Here is a 14,298-nt window from a genome sequence, read left to right as displayed (position 1 = left end):
TCTGATCCGTAGCCAAATGTATGATCCGTCAGCTGGGTCATGTTGCAAACTTTGTGTTATAATCAACACTTTGGAAAATGTATCATCACTGTCCTATTCTTCAGAAGCATGATTCCTGTGGGGTTAGGGAAAAGAAAAGCCCCAATAAATCCCCTTTCCTACTGCCTTGAGCCAACTTTTTAAGCTGCTCTGTCCTTTCTGGGGTGGATAAGTGAACACTGGGCCTTTTCCGCTTTAAAAAAAAAAAAACAACACCATAAAAACAAGACATGATCAGTGTGTATGTATCATTTAAAAAATACAGAAAGATAGAAGTGTTTTAAAAATCACCCTTTGGGCACCTGGGTGGCTAAGTTGGTTAAGCCTCCGACCCCTGATTTTGGTTCAGGTCATGGTCTCAGGGTCATGGGATCTCTGCACGCTCAGCGGATCCTGTGTGGGATTCTCTCTCCCTCTCTCTCTGCCCCTCCCCAACTTGTGAATGCACGCTTTCTCTCTCTCTCTCAAAATAAGTAAACTTCAGAAAAAAAAATCACCCTTGATCCTACTGGTCAATGTTAGTTTTTTGGTGTACATTTTTCAGATTTTATTTATTTATTTATTTAAAAAAATTTTTTTTTTAACGTTTTATTTATTTTTGAGACAGAGAGAGACAGAGCATGAACGGGGGAGGGTCAGAGAGAGGGAGACACAGAATGTGAAGCAGGCTCCAGGCTCTGAGCTGTCAGCACAGAGTCCCACGGGGGGGGGGGGGGGGGGGGGGGGGCTCGAACTCACGGACCGCGCGAGATCATGACCTGAGCCGAAGTCGGCCGCTTAACCGACTGAGCCACCCAGGCGCCCCTTTCAGATTTTTTTAAATGTGTGCACATAGACACACATCTTCACAGAAATGTTATTTTATTATCATATATGTTGTCTGGTAACTTTCTAAAAACAATACAGTTGAACATTTGGATATATCACCAACATTTTTTATCTAACATGATTTTTCATGGCTGCATAGACTATTTAACCTATGGGTAGAGAGGCTGTTACGAGTTTTGGCTATTACAAACAATGAGAGATGAATATGCTCATCACAAAATCTTCTCTGTTTCTTTACTTGTCTCCTTAAGGACAGTCACACAAGTGGAAAGGCTACAGCCAAGGGCACGCCCGATGCAGTTCTCAGGCTTCCCTTGAGTAACCCCATGCCACACGCACTCCTATCCACACCGCAGCCCACCCAGCCAGCTTCGGGAAGTACGCGCCAGACGACTGTTCTGGCTCCGAGGAACCTGGGGTAGAGCGCGTAGCGTGCACAGCAAGCCGTTGAGTCTGTGGTCCCATCTAAGCCCTCTAGGGCAAAGGGAGGTGTCCCCAGGAGAAGAGAGCACGAATGAGGGTGGGCCTATGGAAGGAGTCACCTCTTGTCCCTGCGTGGCACAGGCTCTGTCTTTGAACCTTGATTTCCTCATCTGCGGAACGGGGATGGATTCCCTTGGTGATGGAGACGCGTGGATGCGGCGCCTCCGGGGTGCACAAAACCGAGCCCCGCCTGCGGGAGCGCCCCGGCGCCTGCAGGAGGCCGAGGGCCAGGGAGCCACGCCACGCCGGGAGAACGGCTCCGGGCCTGCAGGGGGCGCCGCGAGCCCACTGCCCGAGCTGCAGCGGCGGGGGGCGGGGCCGCCGAGCCACCAGGGAGGAACGCGCCGCCCGGCGTTCGGCCGGGACCCACGCTGGGTCTTCATCTCGGGGGATTTCTTTTCCCGTGCAACAAAAACGCCAGCAGCCTAACAGGTCCTCGTTTGGCTTTTCCCCTCCCCTCTCAGTCCAGCGGTCCTGAGCTCCAAGTCTTGGCTCCAGGGTTTTCAAACCTCCGCGGGGAGGCTTCGCCTCCAGGGAGCCTTGCTGGACTCCCCCAGGGCTCAAAAGGCGTGGCGCCCCGGGCGGCGCCTGCTTCCGCGAGTGTGCGGACCACTTCCTGCGTTTGGCTGTCTCTGGGGATGGGCGCTTTGCTTCCCTACCGGGACTCGATCCCCTTATTGCCTCACGCAAGCGCCACTCGCCTCGGGCCCATCGTTAGAAGCGAAGGAGCCACCTCTTCTCCCCGCAGAGCGCAAAGGTTCTCGGAAGGGGTATATGCTGCACCTCCCACCCTTTAGCCAATTTGCTAAAGGTCCCAATTGGGGCGTGCCAATTGTGCGTGTATGTTGGGGGGGGGGAGGGGGAGGAATCGTTGTGCGTCTCTGTGGGAGTTTGTGCAGCCTGTCGGCTGCGTGTTTGTGCCGGTGTGACTGTACACGTACTGTGAGAAAGCATCTTCTAAATTAACTCAATGTATGGAGTAAGTATTGAAGTGGAACTGGAAAAGATTCTAATCCTTGTTACTTGAGGATATAGGTAAAATAGCCAAGAAATCTGAGGGCTGGGGGTTAATACTATATTCGCAACCATAGGCATCTAACCTTGGGCAAATCTCTTCCTTAACTGGTCTTCATTGCCACTTTGGTAAAAGATAATGGTTTAAATGGAAAATCTCTCATAAAAGTATGAAATGACCATGTGTCAGATTTTAACTCCTTAGTTAGTGAGAGAATAGTATGTTGAAAAATCAGTTCAAAGGACAATACAAAGGCCGGACACACATACCATCAATCAGGAATAACGAAACGAATTTGTTAATTGATACAAAATTGGCTCCTTCCCTGGGGCGGGGGATCAATTACACCACCGGACAAAATTTATTTGCATTGCGATGAACCTGAATCATTTGTATTAGTTTCAGTTTTCTACAATTTATAGACTCATAGACAATGAGATGGTAGCCTGGAAGGACACACTAGCCCAGTATTCACCAGGGCATTTCCCCCTCCCCCACCCCCATTTAAAAAATCTCTCACACTTTTTCCTGGCAATTTGTACAATAGGGTTGGGTTGCATAAATATGTTTCAAAGTTTTTAGTAGTGCAACTCTTTTTCTAAGTGAAATCTTGCAGGAAATCCATGTGTGTGTGTGTGTGTGTGTGTGTGTGTGTTTATGTATATATGTGTATACATACATATACATATATATTTTACTTTCTAGAATTTATTTTTTATAATTTACATTAAAGTTAATTTGCAAATGGTGCAACAATGATTTCAGGAGTAGATTCCTTAGTGCCCCTTACCCATTTAGCCCATCCCCCCACCCACAACCCCTCCAGCAACCCTGTTTGTTCTCTATATTTAAGTCTCATGTTTTGTCACCTCTCTGTTTTTATATTATTTTTGCTTCCCTTTTCTTATATTCATCTGTTTTGTCTCTTAAAGTCCCCATATGAGTGAAGTCGTATGATATTTGTCTTTCTCTAATTTTGCTTAGCGTAATACCCTCTAGTTCCAACCATGTAGTTGCAAAATGGCAAGACATCATTCTTTATGATTGTCGAGTGATACTCCATTGTGTATATATATACCACATCTTCTTTATCCATTCATCCATCGATGGACATTTGGGCTCTTTCCATACTTTGGCTATTGCTGACAGTGCTGCTATAAACATTGGGGTGCATGTGTCCCTTCAAAACAGCATACCTGTATCCCTTGGATAAATACCTAGTAGTGCAATTGCTGGGTCATAGGGTAGTTCTATTTTTAGTTTTTTTGAGGAACCTCCATACTGTTTTCCAGAGTGGCTGCACCAGTTTGCATTCCCACCAGCAACACAAAAGAGATCCTCTTTCTCCGCATCCTCGCCAACATCTGTTGTTGCCTGACTTGTTAATGTTAGCCATTCTGACAGGAGTGAGGCGGTATCTCATTGTGGTTTTGATTTGTATTTCCTGGATGATGAGTGATGTTGAGCATTTTTTCATGTGTCGGTTGGCCATCTGGATGTCTTCTTTGGAGAAGTGTCTATTCATGTCTTTTGCCCATTTCTTCACTGGGTTATTTGTTTTTTGGGTGTTGAGTTTGATAAATTCTTTATAGATTTTGGATATTAACCCTTTATCTGATATGTCGTTTGTAAATATCTTCTCCCATTCTGTCGGTTGCCTTTTAGTTTTGCTGATTGTTTCCTTTGCTGTGCAGAAGTTTTTTATTTTGATGAGGTCCCAGTAGTTCATTTTTGCTTTGGTTTCCCTTGCCTCCGGAGACGTGTTGAGTAAGAAGTTGCTGAGGCCAAGGTCAAAGAGGTTTTTGCCTGCTTTCTCCTTAAGGATTTTGATGACTTTCTGTCTTACGTTCAGGTCTTTTATGCATTTTATTTTTGTGTATGATGTAAGAAAGTGGTCCAGGTTCATTCTTGTGCATGTCGCTGTCCAGTTTTCCCAGCACCAGTTGCTGAAGAGACTGTCTTTATTCCATTGGATATTCTTTCCTGCTTTGTCAAAGATTAGCTGGCCATATGTTTCTGGGTCTATTCCTGTGTTCTCTATTCTGTTCCATTGATCTTAGTGTCTGTTTTTGTGCCATGTATATGTATACATTTTAAATCTCAGTTAAAATCCTTTACTATACAGTTAATACATGCTCATTGTAAAATTGTGGGGAAGTACAGAAGGTTACTAAATAAAAATTAGTCTTCCTTCTCTTCTCCCTTTTCCCTCTCTCCTTTCAATTCCAGAGCTACCTGCTATGAGGGATTTTTGCATACCTCAGAAGACACCCTCTTCACATATACAAACATGTGGTTTTTAAAACACAGATGAGATAAAAACAATTTGCTCTTCTGTACTTTCTTTTCTTTTTTTTTTTTTAAGTAAAAGTATACTGTGGACATAGAGGCCCACCTAATCATTTTAAGTGGCTTAGTAGTATTCCATGGTATAGTTACCTTCAACTTATTTGGCCTGCTTTCTATTAATGGATATTTTTTAGTTGTTTCCAGTTTTTTGGTATTATAAACAAATGCTTCCATGAGCTTCCTTAATCAGTATTTTTGTGTGGTGATACATCTATATCTTTTTTTTTTTTTTTTTTTTTTGAGACAGAGAGAGACAGGGCATGAGCAGGGGAGGGACAGAGAGAGAGGGGCACACAGAATCCGAAGCGGGCTCCTGGCTCTGAGCTGTTAGCACAGAGCCCGATGCAGGGCTCGAACTCATGAACCATGAGATCATGACCTGGGCCGAAGTCGGACACTTAACCAACTGAGCCACCCAGGTGCCCTGATATAGCTATATCTATCTATTGATCTATAAAATTTTAGGAGTGGAATCACTGCATTGAAGGACAGGTGCATTTAAACATTTTGATATATATTGCCAAGTTACCTTCCCCCAAAGTTGTAATCATTTATTTTTTCCCTGCCAAATGGCGTATCTTTACATCTCCACCAGGAGTGGGTATTATCAGACTTTTAAATCTTTGTCGATCTGATAGAGGGAAATGGCCCCTCATCATTTCAGTGTGCTTTTCTACAATTATCTCTAGCAGTTAAAAATCTTCCCCTTGATGAGAAATTGCTTCACTATTTATGTGACCTTCCTCTGCAGAGTAAGTCACATGGCATAATTTGAAAACTCTTGAGCTAGCTTGGTTCCCCAGGATCTCACATTCCAGGAGGCAGATTCTATGGAAGTGGGTGTTTGTGCTCTATGTCAGTGTGGAGCTTGTGTGTTCCCTCTGTGTGTCTGTGTGCAAGATGTTTGAGTGCCCATGTGTCCATGCTGGTGAGTATTCACGTCTCCTTGGCTGCAGGGGGAGCAGAGAGCTCACCATGGCACAGGTTTCCAGGGGATTCATGTGGGACACAGAGGTCTCTCCCAGTTGGAGAAGAAGAGCAGCTGGACCTTCTAGCACTGCTAATGAGAAAAGGACTGAGGACAGTAGCAACCTCATACTCTCTGTCTCTCCTGCCCTATCTGCTTTTGCTGGGGTGCTACTCCCTTCTTCTCCACAGACCCATGAACTTGTCCATGGGCCCCAAAGTAGCCACCCTGGTCTGACTCTGCAAGCCTTTCAGCAGAAGAGGCCGTTGCTGCCTGGAACAGTGACTCTGTTTCTCAAGAAACCACCACTCAGCATGACTGGGGAAGAGAAAACAGCCACCAGCAGGTTCTGTTGGCCGAGGCTGAAGTAACGATAAGTCTTTGCTTTGTAACCTGCTCCATTGTTTAGGAAGTGGCTGGAAGCTTGATTCACTGTCCACTGGCAGCACCAGCAGTGGATCTGGGAGAAAGAGAAGGAACTCAGGAAGGAGACGGACCTGGGTTCCAAACTGAGCTCTGCCACTTAGTAGCTGTGTGGTTGAGGGCCAGTCACTTGATTTCTCTGAGCCTCATGCCCTCATCTATAAATCGAGGTTAATGGTGGCCACCTTGTGACGTTATTGTGAGGATTAAATTAAATAATATATGTAACGGATCTTAATAAGTACCTCAGTCAACATCCCCCTGAAAGTAAGAGTTTGAGAATCACACTTTTCAGAATGAACATCTCAAAGAACATCCCAAACATGAGAATCGAGAGGGTCATTCTTCCTTTGGTGTGCCCATTCAACAGCAACCTTGTACCCATGTACTCGTGCGAGAATGGTAAGATCTGGCTCTGCCTACCCTCCTGTGTCACTCGCTGCTATACACTTTTTTTGAAGATTGTGTTTTTAAGTAATCTCTACACCCAACATGGGGCTTGAACTTACAACTTTGGGATCAAGAGTCGCATGCTCTACTGACTGAGCCAGCCAGGCACTTTCACTTTTAATTTTAACCACATCTATGCTCCTTCATGCCTTGTGCCTTTGTTCACATGGCTCCATCAGCCTGGAGTGCTCGCCCCACTCCACTCTCCACCTGACTACTTATACCTCAAGGCGTTATCAGGGCAAAGGATGTATTATCTAATCTGACATATCTGCCTATTGTCTGGAATAGAGAGAGTCAAAGTGGACTCCTGCTGTATCATATACAAAAATAAAATTCCAGATGGGCTAAGGGCTTAAAATGTAAAAAATAAAATATTAAAAAATTTGGCAAGACAAATCATGATGCAATACTATCATATACCTGGTGAAAAAGTCAGATGCTACCAAGTACTGGGTGGATATAGAGCAACTAGATGTTTCTTACGTTATGATGTGAGTGTAATTGGTACATCCACTTTGGAAAACTGGCAGTGTCTACAAACCTGAGCATACACATACCCTGTGTCCCCAAAATTATGCTCTTGGGTAAATATACAACAGAAATACAGGCATAAATTCACCAAAAATATGTGCGAGGATGTTCATAGCACCAGTATTTGTAATAGCCCCAAATTGGAAGCAAACCACATGCCCAAAACAAATTTAAAAAATAGTGAAACAAACAAAAAAAAAAACCCAGTAAAACAAAGTGTGGTATACTTATATAAAGGAATACAGCAGAGCAATGAGAATGAATGAATTACATGAATGAATCTCACAAACATAATATGAGTTGAAGCTAGACACAAATGGGTACATACGGATGATTCATTTGAATAAAGTTTAAACATTAACCTATGATGTTAGAGGTCAGGGTAGAGGTTAATTTTTTGGAAGGGGAGTGACTGGAAGGAGACACAAAGGAGCTCTTAGGATGCTGGAGATGTTATGTTTCTTGATCTGGGTCCTGGCTACATGAGTGTGTTCATCTTTGTGAAAAATCATGCATCCATAAAAATATAGGCACTATTTCATAAGTATGTTATACTTCAATAAAAAATTTTGGCAGATAGGTCTCATATAAACAAGGTTGTAGACCTTCTTAGCCAAAGTTGGAAAATTTGGAGATCTAAGTGATAGATGTTTCCGTATATATATGGAAGCATTTTTATGGCAAAAGATACTTCAAGCAATGTCAAAAGACAAGCAATAGATTTGGCAAAGAAATATTTGCAATGCAGATGATAGACAAAGGTTAAAAGCTGTAATATGCAAAGAGCTATCAATTGATAAGATAAACAACCCAATAGAGAAGTAGACAAAATGATATGAATAGGCAATTCAGAGAAGGAAAATATCCAACTGTATAGAAAGATGCTCAAATTCATTAGAATTCAGGAGAATGTAAATTAAAGTAATAATAAGATACCAGTTTGCACCCTCCAGGCTGGAAAAATTAAAAAGAGCTTCTACATCTATTTTATGTGGGGGAAAAAGTGTGCTCTTAATCATTGCTGGTGGAGATGTAAATTATTATAGCCATTTTGGAAATCAATCTGGAAAAATCCATTAAAATTAAAAATACATATTCCCTTTGACCTTGCAATCCCACTCCTGGGAATCTATTCCAGAGAAATAAAAGCATCTACCTAAAGGCTCGTGTACAAGGGTGTTTATTGCAGCATTGATCGTAGAGGTGCATGCATGATGCGTGTGCGTGCAGATACACACACACACACACACACACACACACACACACACACACACACACGTGCGCACACAGACACTCAGCCCGGAAACAAAGCAAATGCTTCTCAGCAGGAAATGGTGTAAATGACTGTGCTCTCCCTTAGGGCTCATAGTCCAGAGGCCTGGGGTAAACTGCAATCTTTTCAGTCCACAGGATGTCTCCACCTGGGACACTGGACTGGGAGGCAGTTGTGGACGATTAGAAGCCCTGTTCCTCCTGCCCGTAGCCAGCAGCACTGATTACACAGCAGAATTCGGAGAAGTGATCACCTGGGACAGAGGCATTCCTACAGCCCCTCTTGGCAGGGCCTTCAGGATCAAAGAAGGGACACCAACAAAGGAGGACCACGAGGGTGGCTCTTACATTCACTGCCAGTCACACGTACGGTAGCTTTTTAAAGCCAAAGTCTGGCAAAAATTTCCTACTAATTGAAGGGATCAATTGCAAATAATTATTTCTAAAAACCATGTCTCCTTTCTGATGTTTGTGGTCAAGCCACGTCTCCATCCACCTGAGGCTCTCTGTCTTAAGTGAATTAAGATGTGGGGGAGGGGCGCCTGGGTGGCTCAGTCGGTTAAGCGTCCGACTTCGGCTCAGGTCATTATATCACGACGGTGTGTGAGTTCGAGCTCCACGTGGGGCTCTCTGCTGACAGCTCAGAGCCTGGAGCCGCTTCAGATTCTGTCTGCCCTTCCCTGCTCACGCTCTGTCTCTCAATAATAAATAAATGTTAAAAAAAATTTTTTTTAAATGTGGGGGAAACTTGCTAAACTCCAGTAAGCTGTCGGGGGGAGGGCGGGACGGGCCTTGGCTTACCTTAGGAAGAAGGCAGCTCTAAACAGACCTCTACCCTAAATGGAGGCCCACATAGTCGGTGTGTCAATATTTAAAGTTATAAGCCAAGCCAATAAACTCTTAGGTAAAAATATTTTATCCTCCTGCCTTAAAAAACATGCCCTCGTGAGATAAAAAAAAAAAGAAAACATTTTTTAATGTAACATTATGATTTTTATATAAATAAAAGTAGGCAAAGCAGTAAAGGAGATAGAATTTAATTATTTTTGAACATATTTTGATATTCTGTTGACTGGCTGCTGATGTGTAAATGAGCAATAAAATCAAGATCCAGGTAATTCACAAATTATTATGTATCCGTTTATTAACTTAATTTTTCTTGCCTTCCTTATTGCAACATTGTTACAATCAAGATTTTTGCACCATTTATGTTCTTTGATGATGAGGCCAAATTAGATTATCTTTTCTGAGTCATAATTCTTAGGTAATTAAAAAAAATTAATTTCTATTTAGAGAAAGCTTCAGAAAGAAGTGGGATATTGTCACCAAAAAAAAAAAAAAATCTTAAAACCAGCATTTAAATTTGGAAATGAATCATGAATTGTACATAGCCTGTTCCAATGTGTTAATGGAGTTCCATAAGGTAAATTGATCATGATTGCCCCAAATCTCACAAAATAATTAAATTTCACAATATAAATTTCTACCTCCTATACTGTAAATTTCACCAGGTCTTAAAGTAATATCCAGATTGATGCTGTGATGTGAAGAATTAGTTACACACGCTATATCCATATTTATGTTTATACAGAGGTAAAGTGTTAATATGGCAAGACGTTCCTCAGCCACCATAAGCACCTGTCAATACCACACTAATTCGTGAGTACGCTCTGGACCATGAACTGGAACACACAGAGAAGCATGAAAATGGACGTGTACCCTACTGGGAAATGCTACTCCACTCTCTAAGAAACTATTGCATTCATGCTATCTGAGAAAAAGGATTTGACAAGTTAATTAATTTGTCTTTTTTCTTACTTAAGTGCTTCTGCCACTCAAACCTTCCTCTTACTCTGAAGCTGTGTCTGTCTCCACTGTTGGCAGAAGCACAGCTCAGAAACCTTTGTGACATTCAGACAACAGTTGCTTTTTGTGTTGAGGGCATGGGGCAAAAGACCAGGAGTGGTGTTTCACTAGGGCCTGAACGGTGTCGTCACTGGAGCCGGTGTTTAGACTGCAGGCTGCATTAAGCCAGTGCTGAGCAACAGATCCTGTGTGCTCCTTAATCAATTTATTTTTGGAGTATTCATGATATGTGGGACCTTCTATGGGAGGACTTCACAAATTTGCTGTGGTGCATGATTGGTTTTCAATTTTCCGATCCAATCCAGACCAATTCTTTTGTATGAATCCAATAAAAACAAATCACTAGAAAAATGAATTTTAAAAAATCCATATGAAATACAAGGCTAAAGTTTTAAAGATTCGACAGATATAAAATTACTCTCAGTTTCTGTGTGTAACTCATTAAGACTCCAGTAACAGACCATTTGTGGACTGGCACTAGTCCACAGACCACACTTCTTACCGCGCTGCTCAAAGTCCCAGAAGCTGGGGTAGGGACCCCTCTGGCCTCTAAGAAGTTACCAGAAACCACCAGCCTGAATCCTACCCCACTGTCTTTTTCAGCCTTGGTTTGAGTACTTCCCCCTCTGTCATGCGGCTCTCATGTTAGGCCATCAAGTCCTCTGTTCTCTCATTGTCCCGACGCATGTGCAGATCCCCAAGGTTTCTCCATCTCCACAAGCCTCTGCAGCCCCTGCTTCTCCCTGAGTCACCCCCATCGGTTTATGATGAGGGACCTTGAAAGACATACTTAGAGCAGAGGCTTCTGAGCCAAGGGCAGTGCTGAGAGTGTGATGTTGCATTTGACACAGCCAGGACCTCTCCAGCTCCAGAGACTGTTGGGAGAGGGAGTCAGGCTCATTTGCCCCTTGAACTGGGAGGATACGGCTACTTCTCTGGCAGGGCCACCTGCACATGGCAGGTGCATTTCTGGGGTTAAGAAATCTGCTCACCTGTCCTTCCTCTTAGGGGCTGATGCTAGAACCCGGGGATGAATTGTTTCACTTGTCTCTGCTGGAGGAGTCAGGATGCTGCATCCACAGCAAATGGTCATGCATGTTGTAGGAAGCAGGAGATAACTGATTTTGAAATGTTCATTAAGATCAGACCAGAAAGCCTATTGTCAGGCCCCAGATAGGCAGCTGGTGAAAGGGCCATGTAGAGCCGGTCAGAGTTGTTGTCCCACCACGGTGGGCAGAGCAAATGGAAAGGGAAAGAAGGTTCCCAGAATGCTCTGGGCTTTCTTGGTGGAGGTAGGAACTCCCACCCACCTGGGGTCAGCAGCAATTCCAGAGCTTATTACACACTTCCAGCAATCCTACATAGGACAGATACATGCCTCTAAAATTATCTGTATTTTTTTTTTTACCACTTACATATTTTTTATGACTCAGTTCAAATTTTCTCTCCTTTTCATTTCTCCTTCTTGTAGATATTTTTGCAACAGGCTTAGTTATATGCATTACAAGCTACTGGTGATTCACTTAAGCTTTCTCCTTTAATGTTTTAAGATTACAAAGGGAATTCAGAAATATATAAAGTGGAAGTCTGTATTCACCATCCCTACAGTCCTATGCTCCTCCATCCTCCTCCTAAGAGTTAAGGATTTTTGCCAGCTGTTAACAGTGTGCCCTTGCCAAGCCGTGCTGTACATTTACAAATACCTGTCTCTCTCATCACTCCCCCTAGGGGAAGCAATGCCATAAGCAACTCTATGGAGGGGCCCAAGCAGAGAGGAATTGAAGTCACTGGCCAGCAGCCACGTGAATGAGTTTGGAAGCAGGTCCTTCAGCCCTCACCAAACCTTCGGATGAGGCTGCAGCCCTCGTCGACATCATGACTGCAGTCTCATGATGGACTCTGAGTGGGACCACCCTGAGGAATTCCTGACTCTCTGAAACTGTGTGAGATAACAAATGTTTGTTGTTTTAAGCTGCTAAGTTTTGGAATAATGGTTATATATATAGAAATATAATTAACACAACTTCCGTATCTCTCCAATTACAGCATTATTTTTTAGTTCCTCTCTATCACAAAGCTTTTCAAGAGAGTTGTCTATACTCATCATCTCCTTTTCCTTCCTTTCCCCTCCACCTAATCCTATCCTGATACGTTAGCCAATGTCTACTGTCTGTGTGACGAGGATGTGATAGGGCAATGCTGTCTTAGATACCCGTTGCAGATCCTAGAGGAGGGTTCACGTGCAGAAGATTTATCAAGGAAGAGTCCTTAAGAGAAATCGGAAAAGGAGTGGGGGAAGCAGCACAGGAAGAGGGGCAAATGGAGCAAGGTTGACATTTCAGGCAGAATCCAAGTCCCATACTAATCCCGGACAGCTCTGGAGAAAATGATACCTTAAAGTTTTTTCCACCTTGAGGCAAAAGAGCTGAGCTTTCATACTGCCATACTAGTCAGTCATTGTGTGGGCTATCCAGGGGCATAAATTCTCAGGCTCTTCTGGCTGTCTGCATGTATAGGCAAAGCAACTGCAGTAACCCAAGGGCTATAGTCTAAAGATCACAAGAGCAAGGTCTTGGAATAAAAACACCTAGACGAAAGGTGGGAGAAGGGCACAGAGAACTATTTAAAGGATTTAAGGAGAGCTAGGCAGAGTATAGTCAATATTGGCCACAGCAGTGCTTTTTAAGCTTTAATGTGCATTTGATTCATCAGGGGTTCTTGTTAAAATGCAGACTCTGGCTTCATAAATTTGAGATGGGGTTGAAATTCTGCATTTGTAATGGGCTTCTAGGCGGTGCCCAAGCTCTGAGTAGCAATGAGCTACAGTACCATTCGTGGGAACTTCTTATTATAGGAACTGATCCTTCAGTGAAGGAGTATCATGCATGTCCTGGTTCTCTACTGCTATGTATCAAATCACCCTCAAAACAGAGTGATCCAAAACACCATTTACCATTCTGTGGGTTGATTGGACTCAGCTCAGTGGTTCCCACTGGGGGTCTCTTTTGTAGTTGCCGCCAGAAGTTGGCTGGAGCTGTGGTTTTCTGTGCTGAATGTCCAAGAGGGCTCACTTAACGTGGTTGGCAGCTGACACAGGCTTTTGTCAGGGAGCTCAGGTGGGGCCTTTGCGTGCCCTCTCCATGTGGCTTGGGCTTCTCCCAGCAATGGTGGCTATTCTAAAATGTACCCAGGATTTGTGTTAATCAGATATGGTAGGACATGCAGACACGGAAATGACTGTCATGGAAGAAAGAGTTTACACTCACTCTAGATCCCTAGAAACAGGAGGCACAGCATGCCATACAAAGTCACAAAAAAGCACCAGGGTCAGTGGGGAGACAGAAAGGAGGGAGAGGAGAGTGTGGTCCAGAGCCTTTCCTGGGACTTTCACGGGAAGGCAGGGTAGATATGCTGAGTAAGTTTAGGATTGGATACTTTGAATAATTTCGGTCTCTGGCTATAAGGGTGGTCCTTTGTTGTCTGATACTTGGCTCTGTGGTGACTTAGGGCAGGGGGAATATTGGCTTGGTGTGTGGGAATTTGATAAATGGGGTGGTTGGGGAAGTGTGGGCTCTGGATAGTTTGGTTTGTATATCAAAGCCACACTCATGATGGAGGCTCTAGAAATGAACTAATCCTAGGAGGGGCAGTCCCTCCAGGATCAAATGCCAGAGCATTCAGAATATAGAAAATGAGAAAATACAATCAATATAGAAGCTGCATTCTGAAAGGGATAATCTCAAGAGTGATGGTCCTGAGAGGCAGGAAGCAGAAACTACAAGGACAGTTAAAAGCTATGCCCAGAACTGGTACGACATCACTTCTGCTGTATTCTGTTGGTTGAGGCAGACATTGGACAGCTCAGATACAAGACGGAAAAAATCTCCACCTCCTGATAGGGGTGTGGCAGGGTTACTCCACAGAAGGACGTGTGGGATGGGGGATATTGAGGTGGCCATCTTTGGAAAGTACAACCTGTCAGCTGCATATCCTAATCAGTGTAAGTATCTATATACATATCTGACAACATCCCACTTGGTGGAGTCTGCAGGTAAAATGCTCCCAAAGAAAA

The sequence above is a fragment of the Panthera leo genome, chromosome B3 (assembly GCF_018350215.1).
Source record: "Panthera leo isolate Ple1 chromosome B3, P.leo_Ple1_pat1.1, whole genome shotgun sequence".
Taxonomy (NCBI): domain Eukaryota; kingdom Metazoa; phylum Chordata; class Mammalia; order Carnivora; family Felidae; genus Panthera; species Panthera leo.
This window is presented reverse-complemented; position numbering follows the sequence as displayed.